Source organism: Ursus arctos, unplaced genomic scaffold, assembly GCF_023065955.2.
Source record: "Ursus arctos isolate Adak ecotype North America unplaced genomic scaffold, UrsArc2.0 scaffold_11, whole genome shotgun sequence".
NCBI lineage: Eukaryota > Metazoa > Chordata > Mammalia > Carnivora > Ursidae > Ursus > Ursus arctos.
The window spans coordinates 598,757-621,258 of record NW_026622775.1 but is presented as its reverse complement, the minus strand read 5'-3'; the positions used below and the strand labels follow the sequence as shown (position 1 = coordinate 621,258).

Below are 22,502 nucleotides of genomic sequence, written 5' to 3'. Positions count from 1 at the left end.
ATTAAAATATGATAAACAAATTATACCTGATTATTAAGAAAAGCCATAGGACAATTAATAGAAGGTATTGTATAAATCTGTTATACAATTTTTTTTCCCTGAAACTTCAAAGAAGATTTTTCTTAAAGAGGTTAGTAATTGAAGTCAAAAACAAAGCAAACAAAAAAACTATGCACTGAGAAATCAAACGAGAGCAATTCCAAAGAACTGTATAAAACCATATGGCTAGAGAAAAGTTTTAGTGTTGAAATTCTGAAGTTTTGAAATGGTTTAGTGTTTTCAATTACTTTCTAGTCTTTGTTCTATCTCTTCACATTAAATCACAAATCCCTCAAGATAGTCTTTGACTTTTATTTTTAACTTCTAGTCTGGAGCACTGGAACTATACTTCACAGTAGTTGTGCTCAAATCGTTGATTATCACAACCTTCTGGGAATTTTTAAAATACAAATGAGACTCAGAAGCCCAGAGACATCCTCAGAGATGTTGAATAAATCAGCCTGCAGGGGAATCCCAGGAAGATGCCCTACTTCCTCACATGAATCTGATGGTCAGCCTTAGAACTCAGGGCCACAAACGGTGCTGTCTTGTCATTTTCATGTTAAGCAGAATACTTTAATATTTTCTCTGTGTGAATTGGCATAATTTGACTTGGTTTAAACCTATGCATTTTTATTAGTAATGACTTTAACTTTCAGGTCATTAATAATAATCTTCTGTACCATTCCACCTTAAGTAGAGCTTTAAAAAGTGGTAAGATCTATCTTGGATATCATGAATATGTTAATGTTATTTTTATTTAAGCTTGAAAAAATTGCTTTTCTCATAAAAATTCTTCTTTTTGTTCTGATTTCTTTCTGTATTGAAAGTATTTTCTTTTTTAATAGGTAGAAATCAAAATGCCCTGCTCCTTTATTCTCAAATTTCTACGTAAGGATTCTTGCATATATATCTAAAGTTAGCTCTATTCTTTAAAATAATATACAGCAATTTTGTGAGTGTATGTGAGGTAAGTTTATAAACAGGTAGTTTTATTTACAGTCAGGCTAGGCTGCTGTAACAGACAATTACAACAACAGAAAATTCTTCAAGGTAAAAGTTAAATTTCTTTCACATAAAGTTTGGGCATAAAAAGTCCAAGCTGGGGGGCACCTGGGTAGCGCAGTCGTTAAGCGTCTGCCTTCAGCTCAGGGCGTGATCCCGGCGTTCTGGGATCGAGCCCCACATCGGGCTCCTCCGCTGGGAGCCTGCTTCTTCCTCTCCCACTCCCCCTGCTTGTGTTCCCTCTCTCGCTGGCTGTCTCTCTGTCACATAAATAAATAAAATCTTTAAAAAAAAAAAAAAAAGGCCAAGCTGGTTTGCTTACTCCTTGAAATCACACACCAGGCTCTTTCCATCTTGTTCCCATACCCTTTGCTGTTGTTTCTATGCTCCCAGGAGGCTCCTCACCACAACCACGCTGGAGCCAGTCAATCAAAAAGGAGCAGGGAGCACAGTGCTCACCTGCTCTTTAATTATCCTATGGCTATTCTTAATGATCAGGTATAACCTATTTATCATATTTTAATGAAACAATGTCAGTGTAGGTATCAGTTATGCAGCTTTGTAAAAAATACAAATGATACAAAAAATCCTACTTTTTAAAAAAGATTTTATTTATTTATTTCACACAGATAGAGACAGCCAGCGAGAGAGGGAACACAAGCAGGGGGAGTGAGAGAGGGAGAAGCAGGCTCCCAGCAGAGGAGCCTGATGTGGGGCTCGATCCCAGAACACGGGGATTACACCCTGAGCCAAAGGCAGACGCTTAATGACTGAGCCACCCAGGCACACCAAAAAATCCTACTTTTGAAATATGGTGCTGCAGGAGTATCTTTACCCCTAAAACCACCAGTTTAACAGCATGTTTTTTAATTATTTGAGGTATATTTGTGGGAAAAACACAATTTTCACTATATTTCAATTAAAATAATTGGTGATGGATTGAATCAATCAACTTTTCCCCTAAAATCCTGTTTAGAAATTAGTCATACAGATCACTTTGGTGCATAACTCACTGGCGTGGATGGGCTTATTTCAGCAGCCTAGCAGCAAGGGAGACTCCCATCAGGCAATCATATCCTCAGTTAGAAATTCTGTTATTAAGAGAAAAGGGAAAAGTGACTATTGGAGGGCATGTAGTGACCTTTACTCTACCATTCATCAGGAAGAGGATACCGTAACTATGTTGGGAGGAAAATGAACCCTTTTCTTCAGGCTTATATCAAAATAGAGAAATATTTGCTTTTAATATGATGCTGATATGGAAACTGAATATATCTGTTTTTATTTAAATGAAATAGTATTATCCTATTATATGTACAACCATTTTCTAGGTAACATAAGATAGAGTTACAGCTCTCAAGGAGTTTATGATAATGGTAATGTGGGTCAGAAGGCAGCGAACAGATACAGATATTTATGTAATTAAGTTGGAAGGCTGAATTAGATAAATGCCATTAGAAATATGCAGTGATGCTAGGGGACAGGGGTTCAGAAAAATCAAACTTTGCATTCAAGGGGAGTAGAATATACCCACCCCAAAATATGCTGCTTTGGCATGTGGATTATTTTGAGCTGAAAGCAATCAAGACCCAGCAGACTCAGGAAAAACTTTTACCTCTCCCTTAACTATAAGAATTTGGATAGGGGGCCTATACCAGAGAAAGAGCTATTATGAGAGGCAACTTCTTTTATCTGAAAGACCTACGTGCATGGCAGAGCAAACCTCTAATTAGCAAACATCTGCTCTTAACCATCCTGTGAATTGCCCTCCTCCTCTTTGAAGCCCCAGGCCCCTGTCCCATTCCTTCACTCAAGATGGCGCACAAGCCTCAAATGCCCGACTTGCCCTGGTGTCTCATATCTTTGCGTTTTCTGTGTGTACAAAATTAAATTTGTTTCTTCTTCTGTTAATCTGTCTCTGGCAATTTAATTATTAGACCAGCCAAAGAACCTAGAAGGGACGAAGGGAAAGTTTTTCTGTCCCTACAGCATTTAATTATAAAATTTATTTGAAGAATGGGTTGTAGTTCCTAAGGCAGAGATGAAGGGACATGTAAAAAGCATGTACCCACACATAAAGACGGGAAAGCTTTAAGATGATTTGAGTTACAATAAGTAACTCCACTTGGTCATCTCAGAGGAGTTGTGGTAAAATGAGGTCACATTGTTGGTTAATAGGCATATTGCGCATAGCCACAAATATGAGGGCTTTAGAATCAGTCTAAAGGCAATTAGGGTTTAGTGAGTTTCTTAAAATAAGGGATAGATTGTAAGCCACTCAGTAGAACCACACCTTATTCTTCTCTGTGCTCCCAGCATCTACAGCAATGACTCCTATGAAGTGCCTGTGAGATAACCTGTTTGTGAATTAGTGAATGGGTAACGAGACATGTAGCTCTGGAGAACTGGTCTCGAGTGGCGTGTTGGAGGAACTGGAAGGGGATTTTCATACCACTCATCATTGCGATCATCGTTAATAACGCACTGTTCGTTGACATTAAGAACTTTCCTCTGTGTCCAGTTTGTGTCAAGCACTTTACAATAAGCTTATCTCAACCAAGAGTTACATCAACACTATGAGTAGAGTAGATTTTTAATTCCCTTTTATAGAAAAGGAAACTGAAATTCGAAGTGTTAGTAATTTATCCGAAGTCACACAGCTTGTAAGTGGAAGAGCCTCAGTCTAAACCCAGATCACTGACCTCTGGCCCCATGCACTTGATCACTAACACTGTGCGCCATTTCTGTGAGAAAACTTCCTGTTTCTTCAAATATAAAGAGCGAAGGAAAAGTCAATCTTTTCAGCAAAGTAAGGGATTAAGTCATTGGTGAGGAATGGGGGAAACGGATGTGGAATTAAATTGGGTGGAGGCTTTTAAAAGTCTCAATTTGATTCTATAAGGATTTAACAAGAGCAAATTAAATGTTGTAATGTTGTAAATTTGGCCCGAATGACACCAGTGAGTGTGGAATCTGAATGGCCATCCACCAGTCATGTAAACTCGTAACACCAATATTTTCTAAAGCAGAAACTAAATTGCCCTTTGAACACCAGAACAACTGATGTCAGGAAACAGGCTAGCTACATTTTGTAAACATAATAGTATTTCAAATAAACTCTTTTTTTTTAAAAAGAGCCCTTTGGAATTACACTGAAAGTGGCCTATGAATTTTCAAACTACCTGCATTTTGTAAACATAACAGTATTTCAAATAAACTCTTTTTTTTTTTTAAAAAAAAGCCCTTTGGAATTACACTGAAAGTGGCCTATGAATTTTCAAACTACCTGCATTTTCATATGTTATATATGTGCAAACAAAAACTTCCTATCTTCAGGAGAATGTGATCCTTTTGCACCATTACACAGTGGAACTCACATCTTGGTGCAGCAGCCTCTGTGCAATTAGTTGGACATATTCTGGCATTGCTTCCTTCTTACTCAACAATGAGGGTGCTGTACGTGTGTTAGTAGCAGCACGGTCCTCACTGCAGGAATGCAATCAATAAAAACCAGACTGTGGAAAACTATAGGATAAATGATGCATTTACTTCAACAAATAACTGCAGGGGAAAAAAGAAAACAAAAAGAATCTATAGAATAAAAAAGACTAAGAAAACCTGTCAATCAAATGTAGTGTGTAAGCCTTGTTTCTGAAACTTAGTCCAAAAAACCCCAACATTACACACACACACACAGAAACCTAACAGAAAATTTTGATGCATAATTAGATTTTTGTGATATTAAGGGAAACATTATTAATATTTTAGACATGATTAGTATTTGGTTGAGTTTTCAAAAAAGATTCTCTATTTGTTAAAGATTAATTCTAAATATTTAAAGATGAAATATGGTGTATTGGATTTGATTCAAAATAATTTGTGCAAGCAGTGAAGTTGGGATATATTTAAAATAAAATTGGCCATGAGTGAATGATTTTTGCAGCAGGGTAATGGTACACAGAAATTCATTGAAACATTCTTTCCACAATTGTTTGTTTGTTTGAAATTTCTCAAAATAAAATATTTAAACACACACACACGTGCATGCACCCCTATAAAATTTAAGATCACTGTTAGAGTTTATATAAAGAGATAAAATATCTCAATAGGTATACAGTGTTGTAAGTCAGGATAGGGGTTACTTTTGAGGAAGAAAGTTGAGATAATGGTAGGGGGGAGACATAGGGTCCCCATAAGGAACACAGATATCTGGTTTGTAATGATTCATTGAACTGAGCACATTATATACTTTGGGCACTTCTCTGAATGTGTTTTACTTCAACTGAAAAATTATTTTAAAAGCGTGGGCCTCATAAATTTAACTTGATTTATAAAATGATATTTTAGGTATTGTGAAATCTGGAACATCAAAAAATACATGGGGCACTTTTACATTATTTTTCTAATACTTCACAAGTAGTAAAATTTACAAATTTATGAGGAGGTATTATTTTCTCCATTTTCCAATGGAAAGGCATATCAAGGTAGTCTGTCTTGCCTGAGGCCACAAAGCTAACAAGTGGTAGAGATACAATGAAATTTCAGGCAATCCAGCTCCAGAACCGGAACGTTTACAGATATCTTTACTATCGCTCATAGGGAAGAAGAAGGAAGGAAGTATATGAATGAATCATAAATAGATAATGTCTAGAAAGCCCAGGATAATTAGGATTTTATCAAGTTCGAATATCAAGTTAAAACCTTTTTAACTGCGTGAGAACTAAAACCCCTTTATTACATACAAGTTCTTTGTTCAATGTTTGCACTTAATATTTTCATGTACATTTATATGTGCCTGAAATAGTTCATACAATATTCTTGTCTCTGCTTAATCTTACTGTAATTTAATGGCTGAAACTATTATATTACCCAAAAAAAGCAACGGAAAAGATGGAAATTGTAGCAGTTTCCAAGGCCTAAAATCTTGGAAATGTAATATCGCCACCTTTATCAATGTGTATGATTGATCAAAGTCTATGTGTGTTTGCCGACATCCATCGGCCCCTATGGAAAATACTCACGTATAGTGTGTGGACTACAAAAAGTGTCTTTCAGTTAAGCTCATATCTGTGTAATATTATACACTGAATAGTCTCTAAGAATATATAGGACATAAAATCATCCATCGCTGAGGGGCGCCTGGGTGGCACAGCGGTTAAGCGTCTGCCTTCGGCTCAGGGCGTGATCCCGGCGTTATGGGATCGAACCCCACATCAGGCTCCTCCGCTGTGAGCCTGCTTCTTCCTCTCCCACTCCCCCTGCTTGTGTTCCCTCTTTCGCTGGCTGTCTCTATCTCTGTCGAATAAAAAAAAAAAAAAAAAATCATCCATCGCTGAGATATAAATTATCCAAATAATTGCTAACCTTTATCTTCCTGGATTCCAGGAACATTCATTTGATTTCAGCAAACCTAACAAAAATAAGTACTAAATTTTTGGAAAGTCATATTCACAAAAAAATTTTTTTTTCAGATATGACATCAAAAGCACATGTGATAAAAGAAAATTTTGATAAATTAGACTTCATTGAAGTTTAAAGCTTTTAAACACCCTTTGGAAAGTAAAAAAAAAAAAAAAAAAAAAAAAAGGCCAAGGGCCATAGGTACTGGAGAAAATATTTGCAAAAATATACGTGACAAAGGACTTTTATCAAGGGGTACATAAAAAACTCATTCAATTCAATAAGAAGAAGACACGTAACCCAAATTAAAATTGGGCAAAAGACTAGAATAGATTTTTTACCAAAGAAGATATGAAAATCGTCAATACGCACATGAAAGGATGCCAGCATCATTTGTCATTAGGAAAATACAAAGTAAAAACACAGTGAGATACCACTTTACACACACAGAATGACTAGATTAAAAAGAGACAATTACAGGTGTTTATAAATTACAAGTATATGAAACTGAAACTCTCATATTTGTAGTGGGATTGTAAGATGGTGCAGGCATTTTGGAAAATAGTTTAGCAGTTTCTTAAAAAGTTAAATATAAATTTACCATACGAGCAATTCTACTCCTAGTTACCTACCCAAGAGAAAGCACAAGCAGGGGGAGGAGCAGAAGAAGAGGCAGAAGCAGACTCCCCACTAAGCAGGGAGCCAGATGTGGGACTCGATCACAGAACCCTGAGATCATGACCTGAGCCGAAGGCAGATGCTTAACAGCCTGAGCCCCCCTGGGAACCCTACAGCTATTACTCTATTGCAAAATGTTATTTTGGTTATTAAAATATTAAAATTATCTTTGCATTTCTCTTTGCATACCTTTTGCAAAAATTCCAGCCCTACCTTAAACTATCTCCCCAACCAGGCATATATATGGACTTCTCATCAGGGCAAGAGCAAGAAGCTCATACTAGAAAAGACAAAGATGAAATAAATTAAAGCTATCAAACTATCTTTCCTATTATATGGATAAATAAAAAATAATTTTTAAAATGCATTTTACTTTATCAACATGACTGTCTACGGAAAAAAATTACATCAGATAGGATTAAGCAGATATAAACGAATTTAGGTTTACAAGAGATTCTGATTTGTTTTTTAAAGTTTCCATAGTAAATTTAAATACCAACTAAGTACTAAAAGGGTTATTCAAAGCAAATATTCTCATTCTATTCTGTAGCTCTTAGACTTCGTGTTTGAGGATTATTATAGAAATGATTTAGGTGCTGATGGAGAATATTGTTCTAGATATCTAGTTTAGCACACAAGATGATAAAAAGCATAATGCAGCCTACAGGCCCCATTATGAATATGGGCAACTATCTACAATACTACCAGAGCCAGTGACCTTGTCACCAATATTTCAATATTTCAGTTGGACTCGAATTTTTATAGCACACTTTAGTTATTGTAGAGATAACAAAATATCATTTAATCTCATCACTATTTCAAAATTATAATTATTGAACCTATCTCTATAACTTATTAATAACTGATAATGAAGCATATGTTACTATCTTATAAAGTCATTCTTTACTATTTTAACAAATGGATTTTAATATAATTTGTTTCTTTTGTAATCCAGAGTATTTTATCCTATGTATTTAAAAACCTTTTTCTAGAGTTACATTTTCTGGTTCCACTTGGAAAAGAGCTTGGATGTCATCACTTTCTCCTAAAAACAAGTAGAAAGTAGAATAGACCAAATTCTTCTCAAATCTGTAAGAGAGAGGAGGATACAAAGCAAACGCTTGTCCTGAATGGAGGCTGGAAAGACAACAGGTGAATACAAGGAGTCACTGCTTACCAGAGCTGTGAGTAAAAGCAAATGGATGGAGACAGATATACCAGGCTAACATAAATAAATAAATAAATAAATAAATAAATAAATAAATAAATAAAGGGAGTGGGACACCTGGTTAGCTCAGTTGGATAAGCATCTGACTTTGGCTCAGGTCATGATCTCAGGTCCCGGGATTGAGCCCTGCATTGAGATTCATGCTCAACAGGGAGTCTTCTTATCCCTCTCCCTCTCCCTCTGTCCCATCCTCTGCTCCTGCTCTCTTTCTCTCTCAAATAAATAAATAAATAAAATCTTTAAAAAAAAAAAGTGGGAGTAGCTATATTAATTTCAAATAGAGCAGACTTCAAAGCAAGGAAAGCTACCAGGGATAAAGAAGGGCATTAGGTAATGATAAAAGGATCAATTCTCCAAGAAGACACAAAAATCTTAACATGTATGCACCTAACAACAGTGTCAATGAAAATATAAAGGATGGGGCACCTGGGTGACTCAGTTGGTTAAGCATCTGAATTTGGCTCAGGTCATGATCTCAGGGTTCTCAGATAGAGCCCCACATCAGGCTCCCTACTCAGTGGGGAGTCTGCTTGTTCCCCTCTCTCTGCCCCTCCCCCTGCTCATGCTCTCTCTCTCTCTCTCTCTCACACTGTCTCTCTCAAACACATAAATAAAATCCTTTAAAAAAATAAAGAACAAAGGAAATAGGTATATCTATATCATAGTAGGAGACTTCAACACCTCTCTCTTTGAAATGGACAGATCCAGCAAGCAGAAAATCAGTAAAGAGATAGTTGAATTCAACAACATCATCAGTCAACTGCCTATAACTGACATCTATAGACTACTTCATCCAACAACAGCAGAATACATATAGACAATATCAAGAAAATTAGAAGACAATCCAATGATGTGAGAAAATATTTGCAAAAGTCTGATATAGGACTGTTATCCAAAATATACGAGGAAAATTAAAATTCAGCAATAGGAAACAACTCAATTAAATAATGGGCCAATCATTAACAGACCCCTCACCAAAGAAGATATTCAAATGGCAAAGAAGCATATGCAATGATGTTCCACATCATATGTAGTCAAGGAAATGCAAATTAAAACAAACAGTGAACACAGCACAACACAACTATCAGAATGGCCAGAATCCAGAACACTGACAACACCAAATGCTGGTGAGGATGTGGAACGACAGAAACTCTCATTGCTGGTGAGAATGTAAAATGGTACAGCTATTTTGGAAGACAGTGTGACTATTTCAAATAAGACTAAACATACTTTTTACTGCACACTCTGGGAATAGCTCTCCTTAGTATTTACCCAAAGGAGTTGAAAACTAATGTCCACACAAAAATCTGAACATGGATATTTATAGCAGTTTTATTCATAACTGCCAAAACTTGGAGACAACCAAGCCGTCCTTCAGTAGGGGAATGGATAAATAAATTGTGGTACATCCAGACAATGGAATATTATTCAATGCTAAAAGGTAATGAGCTAGCGAGTCATAAAAAGACATGGAAGAATCTTAAATGCATATTATTAGGTGAAAGAAGCCAGTGTGGAAAGTCTACATACTATCTGATTCCAACTATATAACATTCTGGAAATGGCAAAACTATGGAGACATGAAAAAGATCAGTGAGTGGGGGTGGGCTGTGGGAAAAGGATGAACAGGCAAGGCACAGAGGATTTTTCAGGAAGTGAGAATATTCTCTAGGAATGCTATAATCGTGGATACATGTGTCCCAAACCATGGAATTTACAACTCCAAGAGTGAACTCTAAAGTGAACAATGGATTTTGGGTGATTAGGACGTGTCATTGTAGGCTCATCAGTGGTAACAAATGTGCCCTCTGGTGGGGGATGTTGATAGTGAAGGAGGCTATGCAAGTGTGGGAGCAGGGGGCATATGGGAAATCTCTGTACCTTCTCAATTCGGCTGTGAACCTAAAACTGCCCTAAAAAATAAGTCTTAATTAGAAATACATTATTCTCAGGAAGGATATAGGCTTTCTCAGAAGCCAAAGAAGTCCACAGCACAAAAAAAGGTTAAAAATCTCTGACATAGATTATACGAATGTGACAAAAAGGTGATTTTCATGATAAGATATTTAAAAACTTAATTCTATAACCAATAATGTGAAGAGTAATAAAAATATAGAGTATTTCCAGGAGGAAGAAGCCTAAAGAGAGAAGGTAAATCTGATTTGCAGGACCCCAAGGAGCCAGGGCAGGGTTTTTTTGTAATACGGTGACAAAGATAAGAGACCATTTTAACAGGCAGGATGTTGCATGGGACTGGGAAGTAAAGTGATCTATGGAGGTTTGTGAGAAAAGGGATTTGACAACCATCACAGGAAAAGGAAAATGTCTATTTTGATTTATTTTTCAGTTTAGACTTTGTTTCCTCTTAGTTTATGTGATGGTGTTATTTACTTTTGAAGAAGAGTCACCATAAAAATGTTGGACTGCTTTCAAAGAGAATCAAAATTAAAATGTTATAATGCTCAGAAGGCCAACTTGTTTAAAAGATCTGAGATGAAGAAAATGTTCATAACCATATATTCCCTGGGCATTCAACAAAATCCTTGATTTTATTAGTTCCTCTTGCTATGGAAATAACGACATAACTAATCTAATTAATGATAGAGCAAAAGAACTAAGTGGCTAATTATTTTACTAAGGATGAATACTACTTGAATATTACCTAAATGTGAGTGGGCACTAAAAGAGAGTTCTCATGGTGTCACTAATATAATTTCTGAATTAGGTACGTTAGTACTTTACTATATATCTAAAGCAAAGCTAGTCTCAGAAAAGTTATTGTTTCAGAAATGTGAGTTCAATGATGGAGAGCATTTAATAAACAACACAGAGTAGGAATGGAGTTCATTTTTTTAAGCTATGATATCTTTGGGTACAAAATACGAATGAATCAGTAAACTATGGATAAATGTCCTTCCAAAGTAATTGAGTTCTAAATGCCAAACCAAAATAGTTTGCTGTGCTTGACGAAAATGTTCTGTTCTAAAGGATGTGCTGACTGGTAGTCAATTTAATAAAGTTTAGAAATGTCAAGCTGAGTTTTAATTCCAAGTCCATATCTCCTAGAGTGTAATGTGTTATAAATTCAATATATTGAGACCACTCTTCTCCAGCTTTTTAGATTTTTAGCAATAAGAACTTCAGAAAGCAAGCATAATGAAGACTCTATCCTGTTTATATCCTTCAGAAGTTTACGTAATTGATCTGAATTACAAACCTGTAGGAAGCTATTTTAAAATAAAAATAATAACAATAATTAGGTCCGTGCGCTCCAAATCAGGATGCTTCCTATGGTAACAAGTAGGCTTAATTTGTAGCTTCTAAGCTAGACAAACCACTGGATAAAAATAAAATTTTAAAAAAGGCAAAACAGCAATATATCCAATAAACACCTAGCTGTTCCATAAAAGATATTTTTCAGTAACTATTTTACTATCTTGCTTGAGGACAAAATAGTTATGTATGTGGTTAATATAAGTGAATTTATAAATTGATATTTAAGTATCTTAGTACCTAAAACAATTACTATATCCACAAATAGAATGAGTCACAGCTTTAGGTAGACAAAATAATTGATGTGGATAATTAATTTAAAAATTACAAGCAATTGTTTTGGTGTCTAAATATAATTTAGCTTTTCTAAAAATATCTTACATTGGAACTTGTGTAGTTATACTCTATAAAAAATAAAGCTAAAATCTGAAATAACCTTTTCAAAAGCCTTGATATCACATTGTTTACTTATTGAAAGGCACTGTTCCACCAATTTGTCAATGCTCCTGTTATTTATTCTGCAACCCCAAAGTCCTTAGCAAAATGTCCTGACATTTCCTGCTCCCTTTTTGCCATTCCTAAAGAAGACAGGAAAGTTCTTTATGAAATTCAGCCATTTTTCTTGAATAAATGGTCCCTGCATTTTTGCAAGCCTTTGGATACTTTCTAGAGTTCTGAAAAAGTTTAACAAATTTTGCTACATTAACATTGCTTTTATCAAAGATCAGATTTTTAGAAGTCTGTAGTCTGATATTCTGAAAGTGCTTCTATAGTCAATGCTATTTTAATAATATTTTTAAAATCTCAGTTTCTGATTTTTCATTACTACTATATAGGCATATAATTGTTTTATATGTTGATCTTATATACTGTTTTCTTGCAAAACAGGCTTAATTTTAGCAGTTTTAAAAAGTATTTTGTACTAAATTTCCTGTACAGGGTATTGTGTCATTTTGCTTTCCAATTTCCAATACCTTTTATTTCTTTTCCTTGTATTAGTATGCAGACCAGACCTCCAAGACAATATTGAGTAGAATTGATGAGTGAACATTAAGTGCCTGGATTCTGATCTTAAGAGAAGAGCATTCAGGTTTTCATCATTAAGTATAATATAATCTGTATGCTCTTTATAAATTCACTTTATCAAGTTGGGGTTGTGGCTGAGATATTTTCACAATGTAGGATGTTGTCAAAGGCCTGTCCATGCATCTATTAAGATGACCATATGTTTTTTCTTCTTTAGTTGGTTAATAGGCCTAGTTACCTTATTGATCTATAAATCTTGAACCAAACATGAACTCTTGTAATAATTCCCTCTTAGTTATTGATGTTTTAAGCTTTTGATATATTGTTGAATTCCATTTGCTCAAATTTTGCTATAAAATATTTTATCTACTTTCTTGGAGGTTATTGTTCTGTAGTTTATTTTCTTGTAGTGTTGTGGTGTGGTTTTGGAATCAGGTCTCAGAAGATACTGGAATGTATTCACTCACCTTGGGTGCTGGGATGGAGCCTCGTGTAGGGTTCCGTGCTTAGCAGGGAGTTTACTTGAGATTCTCTCTCCTCTCCTTCTGCCCCTCTCTAAAATAAATTGATGAATCTTTAAAAAATTATCATACATATCACTTTATGTGGGAAAATTTAAGGACCTTAAAATAGTCTATCTCTCCCAGTCTTTATGCTATTGTTAACATTAATTTAACTTCTTTATATGTATCTTTGTGGAGAACAGGTGTAGACAATTGTGAAAATCTTTTATTTTCCAGCAAAATGCTGGAAAAAGAGAAATAACATTCATAACACAATTACAATTTCCTTAGCAGCACTGCACAGTTGCACAGTTTTGGAATTAGCTAATGTTTAATATCCTTTTCTCTTATTAGTATTTTTTGATGGAAAGGTAGTATATATGTTTCTCACAAAACTAAGAAGTGCTTACTTGACTTTGCTGTCTCTTTTCCCAGCATGAGAGTTTTGTCCTCTGCTGAAGGCTCCCAATTAAATGTCGGTTTCTGCAGAATCTCCTTTTCCTTGGGACATATAATTGGGAGCTCTTGAACTCTATACCATTTATTGTTTTTTCATTTTTCTGATAAAGTCTTCCACAATTGAAAAATATCACCTCTGAATTGCAGAAAGAATAGTCTATGTTAACATAAAAAATATATTTTGATTCAGTCAGTTCATTCAAATTTCCTTTTCAGGGGAGAACAAAAAGGCAAAGTGGTATCCATTAGAGATGTGTTTCATTTTTTAAAAAATGTTATTGGCTGCATAGAAAGATTCACAAAAGCATAAATTTCCATCTTCTTGAGGCAAATTTTTGATTACCATTTGACACGGCTCCTTTCCTTAAGTTCTCTCACATCGTATTTAATATCTATTACAAACTTGAAATGTAGATATTAAGATAAAGTATAATTTCCTGTGAAATCAGAAATTCATTTGACAGAACTTCTAAAGTCTGATTGAAACATATTAAAGTAAACTCAGCTCATGACAAAAGATATTGCATCCTCCGTCCAAGTTTTATTATGTTAATACATATTAATCCACTTGGGAATACATTTTCATTAACTTCTCTATTTTCTACAGGAAGGTAAAATGTTTATTGATTTTTTCATAGATACCAGACCAAAGATTATCTCATTCATTTAAGGCTACTTTTCCTTCAAAGTTGTGTTTTTATTCCTAAGATTTAGAAGCATATGTATATTTCCCAAAGTCACAAAGGCAAATGGCATAATTTAAATTCAAATAAAGATATATTCAAATCCAAAGCCTCTTGCATTTCTACTACCATATGCTTCTATATTTCATATAATTTTATATATAAAACATTATATTTTTATTATTAAAATAATAAAACAAATTGTTTCTATCACAAATATGCTGCCACATTTAAATTCACTTATATCCCATAACAGGAATCTTTATTTTTTTCCCTACCAACCTATTTGCCTTACATATGCACAATACACAATTATGCTGACTATTCTCATTTTCAATTCATGAACTTGAATCTCAAGAAAGCTTTTAATGTTGCCTAATAATGATGATACATTTCTCAAGTCTACTGACTCTACCACTGTTCTGAAATGATGTTTCGTTTTCTCTTTCCTCACAACTACAACAACTACTCCAGTCTTCTCTCTTAACCCATTGTTGGCTTGTAACTTTAGTAAGATTATTGAAATGATCAGAGAAGAACTTCCACCAGTCCCATCCCGACATCTACCCCCTGTCAGTGTTTGTACTTAGATACTTTAGTTTCTCTTCTGTTACAGATCCATCAAAGGCCAACCTCTCTCTTATGAGGTAGATCTCTTCCCCCCTTCCCTACTGAAAAGCATTTTGCGCTCAACAATACCCTCTGCCTCTTGTCTCTCTAAAATTTTCCTCTTTATTGGTTCACATGCATTAACATACAAACATGCTCTTATTTCATTCATAGTTTTTAAAAAATTCTTTATTGCCCCACTTCCCCTTGCACCATTGCTCCATTTCCTTGTTCTCCTTAGTAGAGTAACATTCTTTGAAAAAATTGCCTATATATTCCATCACCAATTCCATTTTCCCATATAAATGTAAAATTAATTATATTTTGTTCATATAATTACATTGAAACTCTTATCAAGTGTGGTGTATTTACACTGCATCAAATTAGTTAAGCTGAAAATGCTTACCTGCATGGTTCTGAGTCATGAGTTCCAATAAACATTTTATGCAAAATTTGGAAAGTGGAAATAAAACAGCAGCCATATTTGTTTTACACCCTGGGAAGTCAGGAAAGGGATAAGCACTTTGTAACTTGTCCATGTTGTTGATTACTTGCCGGTTCACTTTGTGAGCTTTCTTGCTGCATTTCAGCTCCCTCTGAATCCTTCAGTTTCTCTGATTCCTTGGCCAGGGACTTGCTTAGCTCTGTGAGCTCCGTCTTTTCCTATAGGACACCTATGGCATTGAAGCTGGAGGCTAGAAGCAAGGTATTTGGTTGATTCTTCTGAGTTGCATGTATCTTTGCAGGTTCCAGTTTGAACCTCCTCCACTTCACATTCATTTTCTCTGAATTCCCTGCCCTGCACACTCAACTACCACAACTGCATAAGGATAAATTCCTATAATAAAGCTATTTATTTGCATGTAACCTATACATCTATCTGTATTCAATATGACCTATTTATACATTTATTGATCAATCTATCTATCATCTCTCTCTTAACGTAGAATTACACATCGAGATCACCTCACTTCATATTACCGAATCTAATGATCAATAGTCTTGTTGTTGTTGCTGTTGCTGGTTTTTTTGTGTTTATTTTGGTTTATTTTTTTATTTTACATGATCAGCAGCATATAACTTGGTTTTGATTATTTTTTCCCTCCTTTATACACATTGCATGGTTTCTAGAAAACCGCAATTTCTATGCCTTTGTACTATGTCCTCTCAGCTCATTTGATAATTTCTTTTTTCTCCTTGACCTCTTGATGTTAGAGTGCCTCAGAGTTCGGTCTTGGATAATGTCTCTATATAAAGTTACTCCTTTGGTCAGATTGAACTCCAAGATCTTAAACACTGTGTATACATGCTGAAACCCCTCAAATTTATAACTGTAGCCTCACTGTCTCTCCTTTACCTCAGACTCTTACACTCAAAAGCTAACTTATAAGCTAATCTTAGATCTTTGAAATGTATTTCAAAAGCAATTCTCCTAAAATTTAACTAGTGGTTTAACTTCTTTAAACCCATTCCCTTCAGTGGTCCCTATCACTTATTATTTGATAACTTTGATTGCTCTGACCCCAAACTTAAGATCATCCTTCACTGCTATCATACCATACAGATAGGAAATCCTGTTGTTCTACCTGTATGTCCAGAATTTGACCGCTTCTAACCACAGTCTCTATTTCTGCTCTGGTTGAAGTCACTATCATATTTCACCTGGATTGCTGCAAAAGCTATCTGACTCCTCATTGTGACTTCATCCTTGTCACCCTTTAGTTCATTAGCAACACAGCTGCTGGAGTGGTTGAGAAATATGGCAGATCATGTTAGTCCTCTATAATCCCTTATCCAGCAAAATTCCAGAAAACGGACAGTCAGTTAAATTTTGTCTCCAGTAGTCTTCGTAAGAAAAATACAAATTATGGTTATGGAAATCTCCAATTCTGACTAATTCTATATAGAATAAAATGTTAAGCTTTTTGTAAAATAAATAAAATACTAACCAGATATAAAGAAGTAAGAGAAAAGAATCTGGATAGCTCAGTCAGTTAAGCATCTGCTTTTGGCCCAGGTCATGATCCCAAGGTCCTGGGATCAAGCCCCATGTCAGGCTCCCTGCTCAGCAGGGACTCTGCTTGTCCCTCTCCCTCTGCCCCTCCCTCCACTAGTTCTCTGTCTCTCTCTCTATCTTAAATAAATAAATAAATAGATAAATAAATAAATAAATAAAATCTTTTTTAAAAAAGACGCAAGAGAAACAACTAATTTAGCATTTTATGTACTTATACACTCCTTAGTTCGTTTGTTACACCTGTGCCTTTTTCCAGAAATGTTTATGAGTTTAAAGATGTAGTACTCCAAGACAGCATGCATTCAAATATGAATGATACAGAAAGCAAGGGTAGAGATGTAAGTATCTTCTAAATGACTTGTTAAAACTATATAACATGGAGCTAAAGTTCCCAGGTACAAGTAAGGAACAGAACACACAGGGATACAATTCCAGGAATCTGCAGAGGGTCACCCTGAAGTCTTCAGCTGAGGACTAATTGGCACATGCGTTGGCACATTGGCACATGTGAGGAAACAACCCAGAGCCAGGAAGCAGTGGTGGGCAGTGGGGGTGGGGCAGAATATTAGAAAGGATTATGAGGAACAGTGCCTGAAGATCATACAGGACCTGGAACAGTCAGTCCCTATTCCCAACAAACAGAGTGGAAAATAATTAATAATTTCCGAGACATAGTTTAGAGTACTAAAAAGATCTTCCTTTAGTAGTGAAGAAAATTACCCTTAGAATAAATACACCATTAGTCCTACCTAACAAAACTTAAAAGGAAGACTCAAAATATCAAACTGTTTCCAGGTGACATGCTATGTCCCAAAGCAAAGCTCAACAACATTTACAGAAACCAAAAAGATCCAGCACCCAATATAGTAAAGTTCAGACTGTGTAGCATCCAATAAGAAGTTACCAGGCATGCAAAAAAGGAAAATACAACCCATAATGAGGAAATCTGACTTAGAGATTACTCAGGTAATAGAATTAGCATGCAAGGACAATAAAACAGTTGGAAATGGACTCCATATATTCAGAACCTAGAAGGAAATTTTAATATATTAAGTAGAGACCTAAAACAAATAAAACAAGACATGTATCAAACTTTTAGAGATGAAAATTATAGTCTTAGATGAAAATTATAGTGGATAAGGAGATATCCATGCCAGCTATGAAGGAGTAAGGGGCACCAGTAGATTCCCACTTGAAACAAACAGAAAAAATAGGTGAAACAATGGTTTTCAAGTTATTGGGCATCAGGGAAAAAATTCCCAGAAACATAAGAAATAAACAAGGCAAGCCCTACAATGAATTGCCCCAGGTTCTTGCCTTGGGAGAATTTGCTGGCAGAAGTGAGAGAGGAGGTGGTGCCACGAGGTCTCCCTGACTCGGGGAGACAGAGCTGAAGGTGTGCGAGGAAACCACCAATATGAATGGTATCTTCTGGGAGTATTCAGCAGAATTCTGATCAGAATATGCATGCAAGAGACTAATAACCAGGGGGAAAACACCCAAATCATGAGAGAGGAGTGCACCTAGCACTCATAAACAGTTAGGAATAGTGTCTCCTCCCACAAGCCACACTTGGTATTGGGCAGAATACTTAGAAGTGTTTTGCCTCAGTAGTGGGGAATAATTCATCCCAGATTAAAAACAGGTTGGGTCCACATACCGAGTAATTAAATCATTACCCAAAAGAACAAACTATTTCCAATTTCTTCCCCAAAAAAGTTCAAAAACTTTAAGAATACAAAATTATCCACCACCCAAAAAGATAAAGTTCACAATGTTAATATCCAATCAAAAATTATCAGACATTTAAAATAGCAGGAAAATATGACCCAAAATGAAAAAAAATCAACGAGTCCAACAAACTCATTACTAACTGATTTTAGAATTAGCAGACAAGGCCATTAAAAAAGTTATTATAACTGCACTTTATACATTTAAAAGGCCAGAGAAAAGATTGAACATTTTAAATAGATGCTTGAAAAATATTTTTTAAGTCCCAAATCAAATTAGTAGAGGTGAAAACTATAATGTCTGAGATGAAAAATATGCTGGATAAGATTGATTACAGAATAGATATTGCAAAAAAAAATGAACTTGAAGACAGAACAATAAAAAAATTTCCAATATGACACAGAGAAACAAAACTCCTACATAATGTTTGAACAACTTTCAGAGGCCTACCATATATGTACTTGTAATCCCTAAAAGAGAGAAGAGAAAAGAGGAGACAGAAAAAAATATTTGAGAAAATCATGACCAAAATTACCAACTTTAATGAAACTATAATCTTATAGATCCAAGAAGTTTAATGAACTTGAATTATAAGAAATGTGATGGAAACTCAAAGGTTTCAATCAGAGGTTTAAAAAAAAAAAAACTATTCAAAACAGCCCTGGAAAACAAACATTTTGTAAGGAGGAATAAACATAAGGTAGGATTCTCATAAAATATGAGTTAAACTGCAAGAATATTATGGCAACATATATTTAAAGCACTGGAAAAAAATCTGTCAACCTAAAACAATACATCCAGCAAAATTATATTTCCAAAAGAAAGGCAAAATGAAGACACTTTCGGATTTGCCTAGGCTGAAAGAATTCATCACCAGGAGACTCACCCTGCCAGAAATATTGAAGAGAGTCCTACAGGCATAAATAATATGATACCATGTGGAAATCTGGATCTACAAAATGGAATAAACAGTATAAATAGTATGGGAATAGCAACAGAAAAAGTACATATAAAAATACTGACTGATTAAACCAAAACAAAGCAGAAGGTTGTTTCTAGTATATAGTGAAGTAAAATGTATGGTAACAAACGGCACAAAGGTCTGAAGTATATACTTGTAACATATAATGCTTAAAGTTTCTGATAATAAATATGAAGTGGTATATTACTTGATGATTAATATAATTAAATTAAAAATGTATATTATAAACTCTAAACTACTGAACTATAAATAAACTATAAATTGGTATACTGAACTCTACAGCACACAAAATAACAAAAAAATGTATAGCTAATAATCCAAAAACATGTGGGAAAAATAGAAAACAGGTGGCGCAGTCATTAAGCGTCTGCCTTCGGCTCAGGGCGTGATCCTGGAGTCCTGGGATCGAGCCCCGCATCAGGCTCCTCCACTAGGAGCCTGCTTCTTCCTCTCCCACTCCCCCTGCTTGTGTTCCCTCTCTCGCTGGCTGTCTCTGTGTCTGTCAAATAAATAAATAAAATCTTTAAAAAAAATAGAAAACAAATTGCAAGATGATAGATTTATAACTATATCAACAATCACTTCAAAAAGTAAACACTCTAATTGAAAATCAGAGATTGTCAGAATGAATTAAAAAGCATAATCTAGTCTAGAAGGAATCCACTTAAATATAATCTTACAGATAAAAGGAGAAATTAATGAAAGAGGGAATAGAAAAACAATAAAAAAATCAATGAACCCAAAAGTTAGTTATTTGAAAAGATCAACAAAATTGGCAGTCCTTTACTAGACTGACCAAGAAGAGAGAAGACTCAAATACAACAAAAAATAAAAGGGACGTCACTACCACCTTAAAGAAATAGAAAAGATTATAAGACTGAACAACTGTATACCAATGAAATTAGATAATGTAGATGAAATCAGCAACTTCCCAAAAAGAAATAAACTACTGACCCTGACTCAAAAAGAACTAAAAGATCTGAATAGAGCTATACAAATAAAGAGATTGAATTAGTAATTAAAAACAATCTCATAAAGTTGAGTCCAAACCCAAATGGCTTCATGGTTAAATTCTACCAAATATTTAATTAAGAATTAATGTCAACTATTGACAAAATCTTTCAAAAAACATAGGAACAGGATACACTTACCAACTCATTCTAAGAGGCCAGTATTACCTTGAAGTTAAACTAGACAAAAAATATAAGTTAGAAAACTAAAGAACAGTATCTCTTATGAATACAGACACAAAAAATCCTCAACAAAATACCAACAAATCAAATCCAGCAACATATAAAAAGGATTATAAACCCTGACTAGTGGAACTTTCCCCCCAAATGTAAGGTTGGTTCTATACCATGATTGAACTTAACATTGCTTCAGGGTACCTGGGTGGCTCAGTCAGTTTAGCATCCAACTCTTGACCTTAGCTCAGGTCTTGATCTCAGGGTAGTGAGTTCAATCTCCGCATTGAGCTCCACGTTGGTCATGGAGCCTACTTAAAAAAAAAAAAAAAAAAAAAAGATTATAGTGCTTTAAGTCACTCTGTGGAGTTTGTAACAGCAGCAATAGGAAACTAATACAGGTTGTCAACATTGCATTTTTTGTTGATAAACTTCTTGACTTACAAGTACAGCCATGATCCTTATAGTGCCTGGATAACTGAATCAGTAGTGTTTTTTAATAGATTTTTTAAAATAATAGATTTGAAAAATTCTATTAGTAAGTATTTGTTAAGACAATTTCTCTTAATGGCTGCATATTAGTATTTTGTATGGAGGAAATCATAAGCTATATAGAGTCCTTATCATATTCACAATTATATCTGCGTTCATGTTGAAAAGAACTAATGTCAAGTCCTTACCTTCCTAGGGTTTATGATCTCACTGTAAATCACAAATTAGCTATCACTTAATGAACAACCACCTCCAGGTACTCTAATGAAGTCTTTTATATGTGTTTTCTCATTAAAGTCTTATAGCAATTTTATGAGAAATTATTATCTGCTTTATAAATGACAAAATCAAGATCCAGAGAACTTAAGAGATAAGACTTTAGATCATTCAGCTGGTACGGGCAGCAGTTTGATAGAGACTGAAAACACTTCAGTGGGGTAAAATAGAAATAATTAAACTTCAGTGTAATGTAAAATTAGCACTGGATGGTGGTGTAGGGGAGTATAGGAGATTTCACTTATTTGGCTTATTTGTCTAATATTTGATCTGTTCTGAACTCTAAGTCATTGTCTAAGTCACTTTTTCTCCTAAGCCTCATTTTTTTCCGTTAAAAAAAGGTGGGGATTAATAATGCATCCATTATAGTTTGGCCTTGATTATATATTATGTACATAAATTTCCAAAACAGAGCTATTCCTCTATTTGTTCTACTGAACAGTAAGCTATGAAGAGCAGGGATTGTGTCTCTACTGATAAAGATTTTATCCACTGTGCCTAAGATACTGCCTGTCCAATAGACATTGAATATTTGTTGCAGCTCCCCTTACTTTGGTTATTATTACTCAGTATTAGAATAGTTTCATAACTATCCATTAAAATCTATTTATGTATGTGCTTTTTATTTCATCCTTCATATAATTCAGTTTACTCTTAATAGATAGAAATATTTCCCAGCTTCAATGATGAATCAGACCAGAGAAGAACAAGTGGGGGAAACGGTGTACTAATATGTGATTCACGATGGCCCATGTTGCTTCTACATTAAAAAAAGTTTTTATTTATCTGTGATTCTTTGAAAAATGTCATAAAGCTCTCTGTGTATAGTCATTTGACCTACTAAGAATACAGTACATTTAAAATAATGAAAATAAATGTCATTTGTGATAATAAATCATAAGCCAGTGACCATCTTA

At 34.7% G+C, this 22,502-nt stretch overlaps 1 long non-coding RNA gene across 1 annotated transcript in view; it reads right to left on the bottom strand.

Annotated features, from left to right (window-relative positions):
* Positions 1–13,731, bottom strand: part of LOC130543301 (uncharacterized) — a 56,170-nt gene extending 42,439 nt beyond the window's left edge. Inside the window, exons 1-2 of the long non-coding RNA XR_008958551.1 lie at positions 13,563–13,731; positions 13,117–13,204 (exon numbers count right to left, since the gene is read on the bottom strand). This is a non-coding gene — a long non-coding RNA (uncharacterized LOC130543301). The remainder of the gene's footprint in view (positions 1–13,116; positions 13,205–13,562) is intronic.
* Between the last annotated feature and the right edge of the window lie 8,771 nt (positions 13,732–22,502).